This window comes from Rattus norvegicus, chromosome 10 (assembly GCF_021556685.1).
Source record: "Rattus norvegicus strain SHRSP/BbbUtx chromosome 10, alternate assembly SHRSP_T2T, whole genome shotgun sequence".
In the NCBI taxonomy this organism is placed as follows: domain Eukaryota; kingdom Metazoa; phylum Chordata; class Mammalia; order Rodentia; family Muridae; genus Rattus; species Rattus norvegicus.
The window spans coordinates 100,022,935-100,042,852 of NC_141543.1; the positions used below are offsets into that span (position 1 = coordinate 100,022,935).

Consider the following 19,918-nt stretch of genomic DNA (forward strand, 5'->3'; position numbering starts at 1 on the left):
TTAGTACCCATGCCAGTGTCACTAAAAAGACCAGGCCCCTTCTTCCTCAGAGGAACCTTTCCTACATAGGCTTTCTGGTCTTTCCTCCTCTCCAAGGCTTCTCTCCAGGGTGAACACGTGAACTTCTTTCAATAATGAACCACAGAGAAGCATCTCAGTCTGTACGAGTTTTCTCAGCCTGGAGACTTTTTTGTTGTCTGAGGTTTGGGGAAGAAGTAGAAGCAGGATCTATAGACTGTCTAGTAGACTTTTGTACCAGGGCCCAGTGGGCCAAGGTCATGCTGAAAAGCAGCAGTTTGACTCCTTTGATTACACTATAGCTTACGGTGGAGGCACTTTGTTGTGGGTTGTGAAGGCCTTCAAAGTCAGGAGGTTTAAAACTTGAGAATGCCATGGAGCGTGCAGAAATCTCCAGCACAGGACACTAGAATGCCCATGTTGCTGCGCTGCGGAGGGAAGGGCAAGAGGCTTCTCCACCCTGTGCGGGCTTCTTCCGTAGTTTCATACAATAAACATGCATTTACATTTTTCAAAAATAGCTTGCATAGTAATTTATATACCCAAAATATTTGTCTAAAAAGATAGTTTCTTATTACATTTATTTTGTGTTTTCTGTTTTCATGCCTCACTGTATAACCTTGAACATATTTTCTAAGTCATCTCTTGGTTTCAGCGAAGTTAGCAAGAGCTCCTGTGTCAGAGCCTCCGTCTGTCGGTGTTTATAAAGTACTCAGGCTAGGTTTCCACGGTGTAAACAATGAGCGTTCTGTGGATGCTGTTGTAGTCACCACTGTCCTTTACTACCTAGCGCCGTACCACAGCCATCCCTATCAGGTGTCTCCTACTTCTCCCTCCTGACATACAGCGTCTTAGTGATTCACTCGTCTGTCTCCTCCCCAAATGCACTGAGGCTTGTACTTCCCGACCTAGCACAGAAGAGAAACTAAGGAGACATCTGTGAGACTAGTCATGTTCACAAATGTATGTTCAGACTTCAAAAAGACCGTGCCTCTGTATGTGTGTGCACACTGTAGCACGTATGTCTGGAGGAGGAAAGCCAGTCAGTTAGTGTAGAAGAAGATATTCCTGGTATGAACGGAAGAGAAGCTGGGCGTGGTGTTTGAACATGCTTTTAACCCTAACACTCTAGAGACAGAGACAAGTGGATATCTGTGAGTTTGAGGGTAGCCTGGCCTACACAGCGAGTCCCAGGCTAAGCAGGGTTACTTTGAGAGGGTGTGCGAATGAGAAACCCTGACGTTTGGATATTTTCAATACTGTGAATACGAGCAAATCAGCATTACTAAAACAGCATACCTCTTCATTTACACACACACACACACACACACACACACACACACACACACACACACACAGGTTATGATGTGATTTCTACTCATGGCTTTTATGCAAAATTCTGAATGTAATTCATATTTCTTTTTTGATGCATCACGAGTAAAATCACTTGGACTTGGATGTAATTGCTTTGTGTACCTGTGTCCTCTCATATGAATGTATGTAACAAATACAAGGATCTTGGGGGTTTTATTACTTTATGTGAGTCATTTTGAATTATTTGTAGTTCATGTTATTTAAGAGAATCAAGTACTTTGTCTAAATTATGAAAAATTTATAAATGTTTTTATAAATTGTCTTACAATACAGTAATTTCTATAGAATCTGATAGTGTTCTTTTCTCTCATCTGATATTGGCAATTTTTATCTTTTTCTAATCCATGTTTCAATGGATTTATCAACTCATTCTTAATTTATAAGTTTTTTATTTTATTGATTTTTTTAATCTTCTTCTTCTGTTTCTATTTCATTAGCTCCTACCCTTCTGTTTTATTGGCTTTGCTTGCTTTGTATCTAATTTGCTATTTTTTTTAAGCTTCTGCAGGAAAGGCTTATCTATTCTGTCTTAGATCTTCTTTCTTTACTAATAAATAAATTCAAATCGAACTTTATCTAAGTACTAACATAGCCGAAGTCCACAAATTAGTCTTTAACCCTAACATTGTCACTTATTTCAAAGCATTTTACAATTTCCTTTTAAAATTCTTTGACTTATAGATCACTTACCTGTATATAATGCCCTTCAAATACTTGGGGCACATCAGAAGCATTTCTGTGACAATGTGCTCAATTTCTTTGTATCAGAGAGCGTGCTCTTTATGAAATCAGTTCCCTTTAAACTTCTCAGTTGTCTTAGGCCAGGAACATGGTCTGTCTTGATTGTGATTCAGCTGGCTGGTAGTAATTTTCAGGTTATCTTTGTCCTCACTATTACTCAGCTATTGATATCAATTACTAAGAAAGAAATACTAAATTTTCTTTGGTTACAATTTATAAATTTGCCTATTATTCCTCTTGTTTCTACCCGCCTTTGCTTCGTATGTTTTGAGGCTCTTGAAGTTGGTATCTGCTTATTTAGGATTGCTCCATCACTGAATGGATTAAAGTTTTCAGTTCTTACCTCATGCAGCTCCTTGGTTCTTCAGTTGCCATGTAGGCTGTGTTAGTCACAGCCAGCATTTACCTGCTGTTAGGCCAGTTGTATGGGGCGGGCAGGCGGTCCTTCATAACTGCATGCTTCCACTTCTCCATTCGTTCTCCTGTTTCTACAAATGTTATAAACCTTGCAATGTGCTGCTTTTTATTAATGCAACTGACATTCAGTCTGCGTTTGAGGAGACTTTAAAATAAGGGCATTTTGTATTCGTGCATGTACTTTCTATAGCCAGTGCAATTTGTTTTAGTTCATGCAGGCTTCTGTTCGATGTCTTTGTGTTTCTAAAACGGAATGATTCTTTCAACCATTATGTTTGTGGAGGGGTACACATGAGTGTGCAGATAGGGGATGCACGCGCACATATGTCTTCCTCCATCATGCCCTACCCTGTTGCTATTTAGAGGCAGTGTCTCATCAATCAAGAAGCTCACCGCTTAGGGTAGGCTGGCCAGCAGCAAGCTTCTGTGAACCATCTGTCTGCAAACACCATACCTAATGTTTACATGGGTGCTGGAGTTTCCACCTCGGATCTTCCTGGGTGCAGAACATGTGTTCTTAACAGTGGGCCTTCAGCCCTCCAGCCTTCTGTGTGGCAGCCTTCTGTGTGGCATATACCGCTACTGATGAGACTCAGATTTGTTTTTGTGAATCTGTTCTTCAATTTCAGTTTGAAAGGTCATTTCCATTGTGTGCCACTTTAGATGAATGTGTCCCTCAGCTTTCATGGCTCTCTAACTTGTATGGTGAGTAAGAACTTGGTCATTATTATCTTTCCACTGTATCTGTTTTCTCTGGCTGCTTTGAAAGTAATAGCTTTATTTCTTGTCCTTTCAGAGTTATCGTGCTATGCCTTGATGTGGTTTTCTGTGTTTCTCTTGTATTTTGTTCAATGATCTTCTGACTTGTGGTTTGGGGTTTTCTTTTTCAGTTTGGAAATCTTCTAGCTATAGTATCTTCAAAAATTGTTAGCATTTTTTTCTCCATCTGTACTATAATAATTATGTGGATGTGATGCTGTCTCAGAGATTATTAAGACTATTCATTAAGTTTATCTTTTGTCTCTCTGGAAATAATTTAGCTATTATAAGTTCAACTTCTTGTCAATTTAAAGTTTCCTCAGGTATAGAAGGTAGTCAAAGGTGCCACTGAGTCTATTGAGTTCAGACCTAAACAAAGTAAAAAGTCAGCAGCCTTTGTTCTGTGTCAGAAGTGACCTCACAGGGAAAGTTCCTGGTCTAGATTTTGGAGAACAGACATGGGGAATCACAATCTACCAAAGCAAATCCTACTTAGAGAAACCTACCAGAGCCAGTGTTGGTAGGACAGCCTAAAATGGGATTGGTGGATGATAGGGACTTGGTCAGGGAAAGTCTGGAAGATAAACCTCTGGTGAATTTACCTCCAAAAGCTTCACCAGATTGAACACAAGAGGAATATCTATCTATGCTCCTTATAGAGGAGGGGAGGGTGACCCTTCTGATACAGCTGGGCATTCTGGTACCTTTAACCAGACCTTCCTTCCTTAAGGGGCAGTTTCACCAGAGCCCAACCTAATGGAGATCTCTCAGATCCTACGAAACCTAGAAGAAGGGAAGTGATCGACACTAGCCCATTCCAACCTTCTGCATGGGGAAAGAGAAGTGCACAACTCCAGTTCCCTCCAGCCACCCTGCCTGCCCTGAGACGAAGGGGCTGGGAGACACCAGTGGGATTCGTAGCTCAGAGACACAGTAGATTTTCTGTTGTCCTCTCCAAAATTGGAGTGATTATGCAGTGAAAGGAAAACAAACAAGGAGATCGTTATTGTCCACACGAGAACAATCTAGATAGGAGCTGGGAACTTGAATGAGAAGGCAGAAACAGGAGGCTGAGAGCTCTAAGTCCTCACAGGCTTCACGCCAAGTGCAGGCTCTGGGAGATTAGTCAACTAAGAACAGATCGCTGATGATGGAGTAGCCGGCAGCAGGATTGAAGGCAGAGCAAGCCCTGGAGCTGGAGCAGCAGGTCTGGGTGAATGGCTGGGTAGACTCTGTCTCCTTCGTCATTGAGGATCACTGCAGTCTTCTTCCTCCTTCTCTTCCTCAATCAGCTAGATGTCCAGCAAACCCAACTCTGACATCTTCAGTCTCTCTCTGAAGAGAGCAGGTGTGTCTGAGCCAAGATCCAAGCAGAATCAGCTGAAGACTGAACCGCAGCAGGGACCAGATGTTAAAGAGCAAACAAAACCCAAAAACCTGTAGTCCACACGTATGAAGAAGCATGCTGGGCCCTGATTGGTTGGGTGTGCGTGCATTCAAATAAAGCATAGACTAGAACAAATCAGGAACAAGCTGTCAGACCTAGATGGAGAAAGGTAAAACCAAAGCCTGCCAAATGAGTTCCCAGCCATATCTGGGGTGCAGTGGCCCTCCATACCTGTACAGTGTTAGGGAAGCCAAGCACTCAGCCTTCCCACTGTAGGGCCAGAAAAGACTGTGCCCTGGGTTTCAAAATAGCACTTGTGTGCTGCTCCCATTACCCTTGCACCCACAGTTACTACCCTGATCTATACCTGGAGCTTCCCAGCCGCTGCCACAGCGCAGCCCAGTAGGTGACTCCAGTCCTCAGTGTGAGCTGTGGAGTGCGGCTTCCTTCAGCTCTCACTGCACCCGGGATTCTCCTTCTTAGCTGTGGTCTCCATCCCTAGCTGCCATTTAAGTGACATCAGGGACCTTCCAACCCCTACACTAGAACCCCCAAACACTTTCTCCCCAAGCCAGACCCGTGCCATACTGTAAAGGACTTTTAAAGATTTATATTAGTTTTAGCTTTGTAGTCTCCCTGGAACTGGAGTGTTATATTCAGTTGTAAGATGCCCGGTGTTGGTGCTGGGAACTGAATTTAGAACAGTATATGCTCTTCCTTAAACCCTGAGCACCGCTCCTGCCCCTGTGAGGGGCTTTTATGGAAGAAATTTACACCCGAAATATAGTATCTGGTTATCAAGAGAACATCAGACAGTATATAACCAAAGGAAAAAAAAATCAAAAAACAAAAGACAGTTTGAAGAAACAGCAAATATTGAAGCCAGTTTCAGATATTGAAGCAAGATTTGTAATTAATTGTAATTAACCAGATCAATAATTTAAAACAATTATGTATTATCAAATCTAATAGACAATATATATATATATATATATATATATAAAGAAATGAGCATTATAAACAAAGTGGTTGCAATTCTAAGGAAGAAAAAAGACAAAGAAATGCTAAAGCTAGAAAACACAACCTGAACTGGGCACGACAGCATATACGTATAACCCCAACAGTCAGGAACTAGAGCAGGGATATTGAGTCAGGAACTAGAGCAGGGACATTGAGTTTGATACCAAGCTGGACTTACACAGTAACCCTGTTCAGAAAGGAAGTAAGAGGGGTTGGGGATTTAGCTCAGCAGTAGAGCGCTTGCCTAGTGAGCGCAAGGCCCTGGGTTCGGTCCCCAGCTCTGAAAAAAAAAAAGAAAGAAAAAAAAAGGAAGTAAGAATATCTTTAATGAGCTTACTGGTATATTGTAAAGAATTAGTAAAGACCCACTGAGCTTGGAAGATCTCAAAAGAAATGTCTAAAATTGTAAAGAAAAGAAAAACAATACCAACACCTTTGGGACATCACAAAATGCCTAAAATTTGCATAGTAGGGCTACAAAAGAACAGGGAGAAAGGATGAGGTATTAGAGGAAATAATGACTCTAAATTTCCAAAATTAGCGTCACCTACAAAGCCACAGTTCAGGATGTTTGTAGGACATTACTTGGAATAAATATAAGCAGTAACTACAGTGGACATATTGATGACAACATAAGAAATCAAAAGTAATTGCTAAGATGTGAGGGTGATCTGAATGCAAAACGTCATAATGTTATCAGGACTGATTGCCTCACCTGGCTGCCTGTGAGAGTAGCCTCTGCCTCTCTTATTGATCCGTTTGCCTCCTGAAGCACATGCTTGGTCAAAGAGCATGCCTTCTTGATAGGAGAGGACTGCTCTTTGGCCAGATGTATACTGTAGCTGAACTCCCCTGCTAGAATATTCTAAGAAGTTCTCAATGGAAGTTTTAAAGATGCCAGGGGATGAGAAACACCTTACCTATATAGATCAAAAACAGTAACCATATCCTCTTTCTAAGAAACCCTTCAAGCATAAAGAAACTATGATAAAATATTTAGAGCACAAAGTGTTGAAAAAAATTCCTGCGGAAATATGAAATTCTTCATTTTGAAAGTTAAGGAGAAATTGTTTCTCAGACAAGAATTAATGAAGTCTGCTGCTTTTTACAATGGAGCCTTTCCTTTAAGAAGTGCCAAGGCGCATTCTCTATAAGGAAGGAAAGCCTGTGGGTCAGAACGTGGATTGTGTATTAGTGGAAGAATACATGAAATAATTCATAAGATGTTTGTTTTGTTTTTCCTTGAGCCAGAGTGTCACTGTATAGCCTACCCAAGTTGGCCTTGAACTCATGATGTCCCACTTACCTCATCCTTCCAGGTATTGAAATCACAGGCCTGTGCCTATGCCACAAAGCTCATCTTAACAAAGGCTTTTAACAGATTCAAAATAGCAGTAGCCTCAGGTACTCAATCAATACTTATGTATCATATTTGCATGTGAAATAAATAATTATTTATAAAAAACGGGTAGGCAGAAAAAGTTGGAATTATTTTGTTATTGTACAGTACTAGCTACCTATAAAGTGATATTTGAAAGAATTTTTTATAAGCTCTAGGGTAAAAATTAAAAATTATGTTTTAATGTAATTGACATGCTAAAAAAGGAAAAAACATGGAACCATACAAGATGTTCAGTTGAAACCACAAAAGATAAAAAAGAATGAAAAAGAATATGAAAAAAGGAATCAAATAAAAAAATAACAAATAGTTTTGTATGGTAATGACCTAAATATACCAATTAAAAGGCAGAAATAAGGGTTGGGGATTTAGCTCAGTGGTAGAGCACTTGCCTAGGAAGCACAAGGCCCTGGGTTCGGTCCCCAGCGCCGGAAAAAAAAAAGGCAGAAATAGTCTGGGCCAAGATAAAATGCAGTTATATGCTTGCTCTCTACAAGAAGCCTGCCTTGTATATAATTCACATATAGAGTAAAAGCAAACCAACGGAGGACGATATGCCATCCTGATTTAATCAGAAGATCTGTTATGTTTTGAGTAGACTTCAGAGCAAGGAAGGTTGTCAGAGATAGGGGCATTATATAATTTCAAGAGAATAAGTCCTCCAAGAACACAGAGGAATCCTAAATGTGTATGCCCCTAAAGTAGGTCATTAAATATGTGAAGAAAAGTGATCAAACTCTGAGCAAGAATAGATGAGTCCATATATTATATTTGGAGGCTTCAACACCAGCTGTGGGTAACAGAAATATCCGGCAGACAGGAAAATCAGGATATAGTTGAACTTTATGAAACCATCAATCAACTGGCTATAATGAGCATCTCTGAACCACTTCTGTAGCATACACTAAACCATAGCTTCTCAGACTGAGTGGTGATTCTCTGTGGGGTTATCTAACTGAATGGGGGCATACTCTAACCATAGCTTCTCAGACTGAATGGTGATTCTCTGTGGGGTTATCTGACTGAGTGAGAGGGGCATACTCTAACCATAACTTCTCAGACTGAACCGTGATTCTCTGTGGGATCATATGACTAATGAGGGTCACAAGAAGGTTGGCAACAGTAAAGGTTTCTAAACATACCAAAATAATTTTTTTCTTTTTTCTGTTTTTCGGAGCTGGGGACCGAACCCAGGGCCTTGCGCTCGCTAGGCAAGCGCTCTACCACTGAGCTAAATCCCCAACCCCCTTTTTTTTTCTTTTTTCTTTTTTTTGGGGGGCTGGGGACCGAACCCAGGACCTTGCGCTTCCTAGGCAAGCGCTCTACCACTGAGCCAAATCCCCAACCCCCCAAAATAATTAATTCAAAATAAAGCACAGAATGGACTAGTGTGTTTCTGGTAGCATTTGTGTGTTGCTGCATTGCATGTGTTTGAATGTGTTTGCATCTGGTGCCATGTTACATGTGCTTGCATGTGTTTCTGTGTTTTATGTGTCTGCATGTGCTTACATGTGTTGCATGTGTTGTATGGAACAACTTCACTCAGCCTTGGTTCTGAACACTGAGCACACACACTTAGTATGTGTCTTAGCTGGGGTTTTACTGCTGAAAACAGACACCATGACCAAGGCAAGTCTTCTAAGGACAACATTTAATTGGGGACTGGCTTACAGGGTCAGAGGTTCAGTCCAGTGTCATCAAGGCAGGAACATGATGCATCCAGGCAGGCATGGTGCAGGAGGAGCTGAGAGTTCTACGTCTTCATCTAAAGGCTGCTAGCAGGATACTGACTTCCAGACAGTTAGAATAGGGTCTTAAAACCCACACCTACAGTAACACACTTACTCCAACAAGGCCACACCTCTAAATAGTGTGCTTCCTTGGCCAAGCATATACAAACCATGACAGGATGGTATCATACCACAGAACACCAGTGAAAAGAGCCTGACACAGCTCAGCTCAGCTTCCACAGTGTCGGACATTGTGAAGTTAATGGGTTTACTGCACATGCAAACTTTTCTGCTCTTCAACAAACAACAAGGTTAATTATGGAGAACAAAGTGTTTTCCTATTGTCATTCCTTATCATGTGTCAAATTAGTGCGTCTTTGAATGAAGTGTTGTAGAATGTTTGATTTTTAAAATTGCTATTTGGCAAACAAGTGAAGTGGGTTGCATCCTAGTAGTAGTCAGGGGATCAGGAACTCAAGACACACAGGCTCACATAGGGGACTCAAGGCCAGCGCTGCCTACACAAGACCCTTCCAGTGTGTGCGCGCGCGCGTGTGTGTGTGTGTGTGTGTGTGTGTGTGTGTGTGTGTGTGTGTGAAACATCATTTGAATAATTCTTTAGAGTTTTATAAGACTTAGTAGTACAATATTTGCTTAACACGTAGAAGAGATTCTGTTTTTCTCTCTCTACTGCAAAAGAGCAAAGGGAAAGAAAGAAATCCTCACGTAATAGTCTCAGTTGGTCTATATTTTTTAATGAATTTTTGAGATTATAGTATAATTACATTATTTCCACTTTTCTTTCCTCTCTTCAAACCTTCCCGCGCACCACCCCCTGTTCACTTTCAAATTTATGGCCTTTGTTCTTTAATCATTAATGGGTGCGTATGTGTATATGTGTACTTGTCATGTATGTGTGCAACCAAAATATAAAAATACAACCTGTTGGGGCTGGGGATTTAGCTCAGTGGTAGAGCGCTTACCTAGGAATCGCAAGGCCCTGGGTTCGGTCCCCAGCTCCGAAAAAAAGAACCAAAAAAAAAAAAAAATACAACCTGTTGAGTGTGTATAAAGTTACTCGTATGTAGGCCTTCAGGGCTGACCATTTGGTACTGGATAACCAATAGGTGTGCTTTACCCTGCAGAGTACCTCTGACCTCATCATCCCTTAGCCGCCTGGAGTGCTGTGTTTAGGGTTAAGGCATTCCTGAACGCTCCTCAGTCCACATCAGCAAGTCATTTGTGTCTTCTTGTTGAGTTGTGTTTACGCAGCCATGTTGGCGAGACGTCATTAATGCTTCTTCTCTGACATTTCCAGAGAAGCGATCTCACGACGAACTGATGTCCCTCTGTCTCTTACCAGCTCTCTGCTCCTTCTCCACAGAACCCTGAGCATATGTAGGATAGCTGTACCTTTTTGGACTGGGCTGCACAACTCTACATTGTGACCACGTGTGGATTTCTGTAGTAGTGTCTTTTGCAGAGAGAAGTTTGATTGATGGGGGTGAGAACTGGAGTCGTGTGTGGCTGTAAGTATAAATATTCAGAATGTAGTCAGGGATTGTGTTGATTTAGTAAAGTGGCAGTTGTGGGTTCTCCTCTAAGATCATGGCTTCCCTAGCTCTGGGTAGCTGGCTAAGTTCCCAGTACCAAGCATGATTTCTCTTACTGAATGGAGCACTATAGCTTTTAAAATGACTCAGCGGGTAATGGCCCTCCTCTTCAAAAAAGGAGGCATTAGACTGATATGACTTAATCATAAATTCTACCAACATGTGGGGAAGAGGCTATATTGATCCTCTTAGTGTTTTTGTAAAGTTAGAAAAGGACAGACTATCCCCTAATGCACCCTGCTAGGTCAGCTTGACCCAGATAACAAAACTGTACCAAGACTCTACAAGAAGATGACAGGACACTATCTCTCAGAAGCAGAGGTTCTAAAGTAAAAAAAAAAAAAAAAAAGACAAGTCAAAATCCAAAATCGACAAAAAACAAAACAAAAAAAGGAAACAAACAAAACCACACCTTGACCAAATGGAATTTATTCAAAGTTGTACATGACTGAGTCAATATTTAAAAATTAATTTTAAAAATCAAATATAAAAATATAAAGAAAAAATCATGTAAATCATATTGAGAGATGATAGAATTCAACATTCATTCTGGGGAAAAAAAAGTTCCACAAACTTGTGTGTGATGGTTCATCTCACTTATCAACTGGAGGGCTCAGAGGTCTGTCAGTGCTTTTTCAGAAAAGATGGCTAACAGAGGAGAGGATCCTCTCCCCAGGCTGGGCAGCTCCTTCAGCTGGGTGACCCAGTAGGAAGAGGTGCTGGAAGGCTGAGAGCCGCTTGTCTGCCTGCGAACATTTCCCCCTTGATGGTGAGACATCCATCTGGTGCTGCCATTCCTCACTTGAGTCAGAATTTGCTCCTCTCTGTCCTTCAAGTGTGAACTAAAGGTTAGTAAACTCACTGCTGGTACTGAAGCATCCAGCTTCATGGAGTGAGCGGCTCCTGAGCTCTGAGCATGTGCAGGATGCAGAAGGCCACTGTGGACTGCCTAGGACTGTCCTTCATAAGCTGTTATAGTAAATGTGCTTTGATAAAATGTCTGATTGTTTCTTTAATTCTCAAAATTTCTGGTTTTGTTTCAATTTCCATTCCTTGCTGAATTTGTCCTTTGTGGTTTCTCCTCCCATATGCTGTTTTCTTTAGGAACTACCTTCTCAAAGTCTCAAATAGAACCTCTTAATTCAAACACTAGATTATATGACTGTTCTTTGTGGTCAATCCTTTTCAAAAGCAAAATTCCAGAGCCCATAATATGGCTCAGTAAGTAAAGGCACTTGCTGCCCAGCCTGAGGACCCAAGTTCTTAACCCAGAACCCTCATGGTGGAAGGAGAGAACCAAATTACCTTCTTACCTTCACACGCCCACCATGGCTTCCATAAGCCCACAGAGACAGAGACAGATCATGTGTATACAAAATAAATAAAATGTAAATTTTTAAAATGTTGGTAGGGTTCTGAATTCGTTCACAGATCATTTCAGCTGAGTGGCTGTGGTGTCCATTCTAGGATAGGATAGGATAGAATACAATGACCTCACATTCTTTGTGTGCCTTGGTTGTGTGTAGTGTATCTGTTAGACTGGATATGTCTCCCAATTTTACATTGTTCCTTCATCATCCTCCATTGTGTGGCTGTTTGTTTCATTTTCTGTGAGTCCCCTTATGGGGCTCTTTGCCTCACTTTGTGTTTCCTGAAGCTGTTTGGGGAGGGGGCTACCGTGGTGCTTCCCCGGCTTACTGGCAGTGCTGGCTTCCTAGCTCTAAGAAACCTTTTAGTACACTTGTGTTTTTTTTTCTTTTTTTTTTTCTTTTTTTTTTTTCTTTTTTTTTTTTTTTTTTTTGGAGCTGGGGACCGAACCCAGGGCCTTGCGCTTGCTAGGCAAGCGCTCTACCACTGAGCTAAATCCCCAACCCTAGTACACTTGTTTTTAAGAGTAGATTGTATCAGTATTTAAGTAATGGAATAAAGAAGCAATGCAGAAGGAAAGAAGACAGGATACAGTATGAGATGGGTGGGGTATGGGTTGGAAGTTTGAGAAGTAACAGTGAGACTATATTAGATGTTCAAACGTCAGGTTTTATGTAGAACACTTGGGGGCTGTCATGAATGCGACATAGAGGTTTAAAATACAGTAGGTTAACATTGTACAGAATTATAAATGCTAGTCAAATAGAAATTAAACTACTACAATGTTAGAAAAACATTTCACAAGACACAAGTGCAACACTTATATATTATATGCATGTTATATCTATATATAATGAAAAGAAATATACATGCAAATAACCAACAAATACCTTTTCATCCAGTACACACTCTAGGGTTTTTGTTTTTGTGTTTGTGTTTTTAGTATGAAGGAGAGTTTCCCAAGGCCACAGCTAGGTGAAGTTCAGAATAGAGACAGTTGACGCTGCCTTTTGTTGAGGCTGGGGGATGGCTTCCCATGCTTCACGTGGAACTATTGCGGGCAGGACTGCAGTCTGGTTACGTGGCTTGTGAATGTACACATACCCCATCAGCCAACTTACCTGTGGAACCCCAAGTACTCCATAGTAATGGAGGTAAATGTCAGCTCTAGAAAGAACATCTACCAAAGCCCCGTGGGTAACATTTCACTCATGACTTGAAGTGTCCCTCTGTAACAACAACATGGCTAAGAGGTCTCCTTTGAGCACTCTTTCAGCATCGTGCTGCCCGCTGTTTTAGATGATGCAGTCATACAGGAAAAAGAAATAACTACTCAGATAAGGAAGGAAGAGATAGCACTGTTGGCTCAAAGAGGATATGATGGTCTTTGTAGAGAATCCAACAGAACTAGCAAAGCCCTGGGATTAGTAATCAAATATAGGAAGGTCTCAGGATGCAAGATTCACATATAAAAGTCAGCTGCTTTCCTGGATACAGCAATGAGAAAATGGACTTTTAAATTTACAACATAATAACATTTACATAGCCATTCTCCAACATTAAATACTTAAGTACAAATATAAGAATATAAGAAAATATGGAGCAGGTTTATATGTGGGAAACCACAAAGCCAATGACAAAAAGCAAAGAAACTAGTCAGCCAAGGGAGAGGACAGCTGACCTCATCTGCCTCTGTCCCTGGGCCACAGGCCTGTGCTTACTGATGGCCAGTCTCCTAAGACTATTTCTCCAAAATCCTGTTGGGTTTTATAACTTTACCATTTACCTCATCTTGGTCAGAGTAGAAACCATGACTCTTATCTGTGTTCCACAAATGTGAATCTTCTCCTATTTTTTGTTTTTGTTTTGTTTTGAGACATGATCTCTGTACATAGCTCTGGATGTCCTGGAACTCAGTATGTAGTCCAGGCTGGCCTCAAACTCAGAAATCCACTGCTTCTGAGATGAAAGGGACCTGTCACCATGCCTGACCAAATGTGTGCTTCTATTTGGAAGTAAAGTAAGTGATTTTTGAAGCTCAACTGGTCTGCATGTATTTTAAATTAAATATGGTTGTGAATTCTCTCAACACTTTATTGGTAGAGTGGGTACGGTTTTACCAGCATGCCTTCACAGTGCTTTAAGAGATTTCAGAGAGGGGACTGAGGAAGTAAATCACTTCCCGAACCTATGTGAGTCTGACACAGTCACATGTTGCCTATGAAGACATGAGATGTGGAGACAGCTGAGTGGAGCTTACAGGCCAACTTGCTTGGTGTGGGCAGTGGTGAGCAACATGAGACCCTGTCCCAAACAAGATAGAAGGTCAGGACTCTCTGACCACCACTTAAAAAGAACCCTGAACAAAAAGGTAGCACATTAACCCTGGGCCATTGACACTGATAAATTCTTTCTCTACCAGAGAAATGAGCAATTGAAGCAACATTTAAGTAAATAAAGGCAGGTTTATTGGGAAACTGTTTTCAGGCCTGGTTTGCTGGTCTCAAAGAAGGAGGCCAGGGAAGATGCTGTGGGGAAGGAGACAGTGAGGAAGGGAAAGAAAAAGAAAGTGCACCTCAGACAGTTTGAGAGGAAACTGGGGGATTCTGGGGATTCTGGGGGATTCTGGGAGATCCTGGAAGCCAGGTCCACTTTGGTAGGTCAAATATTCACCCCTGGACCTGAAACCCAATGGGCACCTTTGTGAGAGGTCTTGAGACAGGTGAGGGGCCTGCTAGTGTTTGTTTTTTGTTTTTCTTTGTAAATGAGTTTTGTTGTGTGGGTTTTCTGTGGGGGATACCTGGCTCCCACTGCCATATCACTGTTCATCATCTAAGGAAGTCAGGACAGGAATTACAACAGGGCAGAAACCCTGAGGCAGGAGCTGCTGCACAGGTTTTCTTAGAAACTGCATAGGGAGAGGGGACCAGCACATTGGGCTTTGTTCTAGGAGTGACCTAGAGAAGCAGCCTCTGAAGGCAGAGGACTAAGTATGAGGGGGAAGTGCATGGCCAGTCACTACTGTGGGCACTGACAAGGGGGCCAATGAGAGACAGGGCAGCAGGCTCTACAAAAAGGCTGTCTGTAACAATGGTGGGCTTTCTCTTCTGTGGGTTTGGGTTTGGTTTGGTTTGGTTTGGTTTTTATCTGTTCAGGCCATGCTGAGGTGGACTGAGGAAACAATGGTTTCACATAGAAAGTGCTGCCTATAAAAGTAAGGTTTGTTTTGTTGTTGTTGCTTGTTTGGCTTTTGTTGAAAGAAAATACTGCTTTGTAAACTAGGCTGGTCTCAAATTTAGGATTCTCATGGCTCAGCTTCCTAAATTCTGAGGTATAGTTGTGCTCTGCCATGGGCAACTTCTAAGACTTGGTTTGAAATACTTAAATCTTAATTTTATATATAGAAATGAAATTTACAGTCAGCACTACCTTGAGAATAGAAAACATTCAAAATGTTTTAAGGCCAGTTTGCATGGTAAATTAGCTTTTAATTTTCAACCATTCTTACCAAAAGCATTTTAGACTTATTTCAGGGGGTTAAAATTCACTGTGAATTAGATTCAGAAAAACAGTAAAATCCTCAAAGGGTGATAAATATTTTGTCTTTTCAGATATTCTGTCTCCAGTATACTGAGTCTTCTCCTCTATGCTATTGGCAAGTTCTAGAGGTGTTTGCATAGCACAGACCAACCTTGCTTTAAATTCAACATTGTAATTCCAGATGTTTCCTAGAACCCCGAGACCTGCCCTGCTCCCTGTCTTGTCTAGATGGCCGCTCTCCGTCTTTCCCCATGCCTCACACCTCCCAGTGCTCTCCCTCCTTCTCTTATCCAGCCGATGCATTTTTCCTCCTATTTCTTAGAGAAAGCATCAAGAACCTCTGTTCTGGGCATCACGTGCCTGGAACACCAGCAAAGGCATCTCCTCCCGAGGTCTGAGTTAGTCTATGGCAGCTCTGTCACAGACCCCACACGCTGAGGGGCACCATTCCCTCACACTTGCCCTAGAGTTTGGAGGCCAGGACTCTTCTGATGGAACCTGCCTGGCTGGTAGAGCTTTCTGCCCACTGCATGCTTACCCCCATTCCTCCCGGGGAGATGGGTGGGGAAGGGAGAGAGGGGAAGAACGGTTAGATGTATTATCTGTTCTCCCCTTCCTTGTGGCCTCCGCCTAGTGCCTTTTTAAAGGCTCTGTCTCCAAATTACCTCTGAGCTTCAGCCTGTGCTGTGCTGGGACACAGTTCAGATATGCCTTCCCTCATCCACTGGATCAGTACTCCACTTACCTCTCCCTCCGCAGTGCTCGTCCCTCGTGTCTTTCTTTTTAAAATTCTGACAATTATTTCTATCCCACTGCAGTGCCTACTTCTGCGTTCTCTCGAGCTCCTCCTGACCTGCTTCCATCCCTTGCGTTATACCGACATTTTCTTTTTCCACATCAGCAGTGAGCACTGGGTGCCTGGTGTAGGTGAGCGTCTCTCAGTCCTCACTGGACATGACCTCCTGCAGCACTTGACAGCTAGACCTAGAGCTGGCCTCCATCCTCCACATGGCTTCCTGACTCCATGTTCTTCTAGTTACCTCTCCCTGTCCATGTCTTCCGTTTGCTTTCCCCCTCGTTGTCTTGCCTCTGGAAGTCTGCAGTGCCAGGGCTGAATATACTTACACCTCCTCCTTTTTGGTGTCTACTCAGTGTCTTGCAAGCTCACTCGGCAGCATGACTTCATACACTGTACATCTCGGGACGTTCTTGCTTTGTAATTGTAGCCTACACATCTACCACAAACTCAAGACTCAAACACCCAGTCACCTCAACCATGATGTCTAACACACATCTCTGAGAGTAATAGTTCCAAAATACTCATTTGATCTTCCTCCCAAAATCTATTCCACTCATGACTTTTTTATATCACGAGTAGTAACTTCATTTTCTACTTATTTAGGACAAAAATCTTATTTTTTTAACGTTTGTATATGAATGTTGGTACATACGGTGAGCTTACACCATGGTATGCATGTGTATGGAAGTATGTTGGTACATATGGTAGGCTTAGACCATGATATGCATGTGGACACCTTGTTTGAATCTGTTGTTGTTGTTGTTGTTGTTTTTGTCGTCGTCGTCGTCGTCGTCGTCGTCGTCGTCGTCGGTGTTGGTGTTGGTCACCGTGTACAAGGAGCTGGTTGGCTTACAGGATTCCAGGGCTTCTCCTGTCTCCCTTTCCTATCCCGATGTAGGGGTGCCCAATGTTTAGCTGCCACACACACCAACTTTATGTGGGGTCTGGGGCCTGAACTCAGGTCCTCACACTTGTACATCCAGTGTCTTCCCCAGCCCCAGAAGTCACTCTTGCCTCATCTCTTTACTTCAGTCAGTGCATCGTCAGTCCATTCTTCTCTCAGGCCTTTTGCGAAGTCCACCTGCGTCTCACCACCCCCCCCCCTTAGCATTATTTGCTGCAGCAGATAAATGGCCTCTTTGTTTGATGCTTGCCCCCAACAAAATCTCGAGTGATCTTATTACTACCTAAAATAAATGATATGTTCTCCTATACAGAAAACACTTCAGGAACGTCCCCTGTTACTCATATTAAAAACGAAGTTCTTTGCAATCACATGCAATACCTTAGGGACTGGTCATTTTCTCTCTCAGAGCTCAGCTCCGTCAGTGCTTACTGTTAGCTTACTGGCCCTGCAGTGGGCATTTGTAGTCTGTGCTCCCCCGACTCAGGGCCCTTGTACCCATGACTTCCTGAGCCTATCAGGAAGTGTTCAAGAACTTGTGTTTTTTACATTACAAACTTCCCTCTACCTTTCACACATCCCCCTTTTCCTTCCTTTATCTTTCTCATGGACAGTCAAACCATCACTTTTTAAAGAAGCAGAGAGAGATTCGTCTGTGCCTTATGCACTGTTGTAGCCCTAGACTGGATGGGTGACTTGGAGATCTGTCAGTGGAGGAGCGTGTCTAGTTTGTTCGGGTCAGCTGGCCACAGGTCCTACAGAGAACTGCAGCTAAGACACAGCCTGAAAAGGAAATTGGTCTTCACAGCACTGCAGTTAATTTTTAGGTTCTCTAGTGGGCAAATATTTTTAAAGCACTTAGAACAGTGCTTGGCACATGGCACGAGCTCTGTGTTTATTTTAAAAGCAACAAATACTTCATCAAGCATTTTGTGATAAGTAACATTAGCAGAATATGAACCAAAACCAATAAACCTCAAGAGGTTCAAAGTGGCCCTGATTCTGCAATGGAAAGTTGCTGTGTTAGTCACAGAGTGAGGATGAAACAAATAGCAGTAGTCACATGTTCTCGACACACTTGAAAAAAGTTAGAGTGTAAACCGGATGGGACTACAGATGTGGGGATGTGTGGAGTAAGCTGCAAAGAGTTGTTTTTAACTTGAACCCAAGAAACATGGTTTTGAAAGGATTTCTTCAAAAGTAAGGGGTAGGAGATTGCACAGGAAAAGGCTGGGTGCTGTCTATGTCTCCACTGTTAAGCAAGCACTTCTTTTTTTTTTTATTAACTTGAGTATTTCTTATATACATTTCGAGTGTTATTCCCTTTCCCGGTTTCTGGGCAAACATCCCCCCTCTCCCTCCCCCTCCCCTTCCTTATGGGTGTTCCCCTCCCCACCCTCCCCCCATTGCCGCCCTCCCCCCAACAGTCTAGTTCACTGGGGGTTCAGTCTTAGCAGGACCCAGGGCTTCCCCTTCCACTGGTGCTCTTACTAGGATATTCATTGCTACCTATGGGGTCAGAGTCCAGGGTCAGTCCATGTATCGTCTTTAGGTAGTGGCTTAGTCCCTGGAAGCTCTGGTTGCTTGGCATTGTTGTACATATGGGGTCTCGAGCCCCTTCAAGCTCTTCCAGTTCTTTCTCTGATTCCTTCAACGGGGGTCCTATTCTCAGTTCAGTGGTTTGCTGCTGGCATTCGCCTCTGTATTTAAGCAAGCACTTCTTAGCAAGCACTTCGGGAGGGATGGGAGCCAGCCCTCTAGGATCTCACAGGGATTTTCACATCAGCCTCAGTGCTGCGATTAGAAGAACCTGCTCTGACTGCTCCCTCATTCCGTTACGATAGCCAAATAGAGAAACCATTTGCTGATTGTAAACACAGGAGACAGCACTTGCCTAGCTACCTCCACGTCTTGAGGAAGTACCATCAGAGCTGAAAACTGAACGGTTGGTGATACAGCTCAGTGGTACAATATGATGTGATGTAATGTTTGTAATGTAAAACATGAAGCCCTAGAGTCATTTTGTGGGTTTGCTTGTTTTTAATGTAACATGATTTTCATTGTTTGAGAATTTTATGCATGTATATAATGTGTCATGACCAAGTCTACTTCTCATTTCCAACCCTGTAATGCTTCCTGTGTCTCCTACCACTGTTCCCTCCCATTTTTTTCTATTCTAATAGTGCTGCCAACGTGTGCCTGGGTTTAGGGTCATCACTGGAGCATGGAACCCATTCTATGGTCTCACTCCCCAAAGAAAACCGATTCTTCTCTTTATCGCCATCAGTTGCCAACAGTTCCTCAGCTAAGGGCGCAACTGCCCGATACCTCCCTCCCCCTCTGCCTGCTAGGATTTGTCTAGATTGATCTGGTGCAGATCTCGGGCCTGCTGGCAAGACACTGTGAGTTCACGCTTAACTGCCAGTTGTGTCCAGAGAACAGTTTCACTCTGGTCATCCACCTCTTCTGCCTTTACAGTCTTTCTGCACCTTCCTCCTGAATGAGCCCTAGGCCTTGGGACAAGGCACGTGGCATAGTCCCATTTAGAATCCCTGGGTTTGAACAAAAGCGTGAAAAAAAAAAAGAAAAGGCCATGGACTTATAGTTTGGGCTGAATGTTAAAATAGCTACAGAGTTTGACGTGTGTGTGTGTGTGTGTGTGTGTGTGTGCGCACGCGTAACAGATGTTAAGTTTCAGCTCAGTCATTTTTTGTGCTAGGAAAATGGTGTTAGGCGGGTTACTAACACTCTTCGTGCCTCAGTTTCCTCACTCATAAAATGGAAGTTCACAATGATGCTGTTTCAAAAACAAGAAAGAACCCATAGAAATTCCAGCTACGTTGCCAGTT

At 42.5% G+C, this 19,918-nt stretch overlaps 1 protein-coding gene across 5 annotated transcripts in view; it reads left to right on the forward strand.

Annotated features, from left to right (window-relative positions):
* Cep112 (centrosomal protein 112) overlaps nucleotides 1–19,918 on the forward strand; it is a 467,011-nt gene that overhangs the window by 344,901 nt on the left and 102,192 nt on the right. The gene's annotated exons all lie outside the window — the stretch shown is intronic.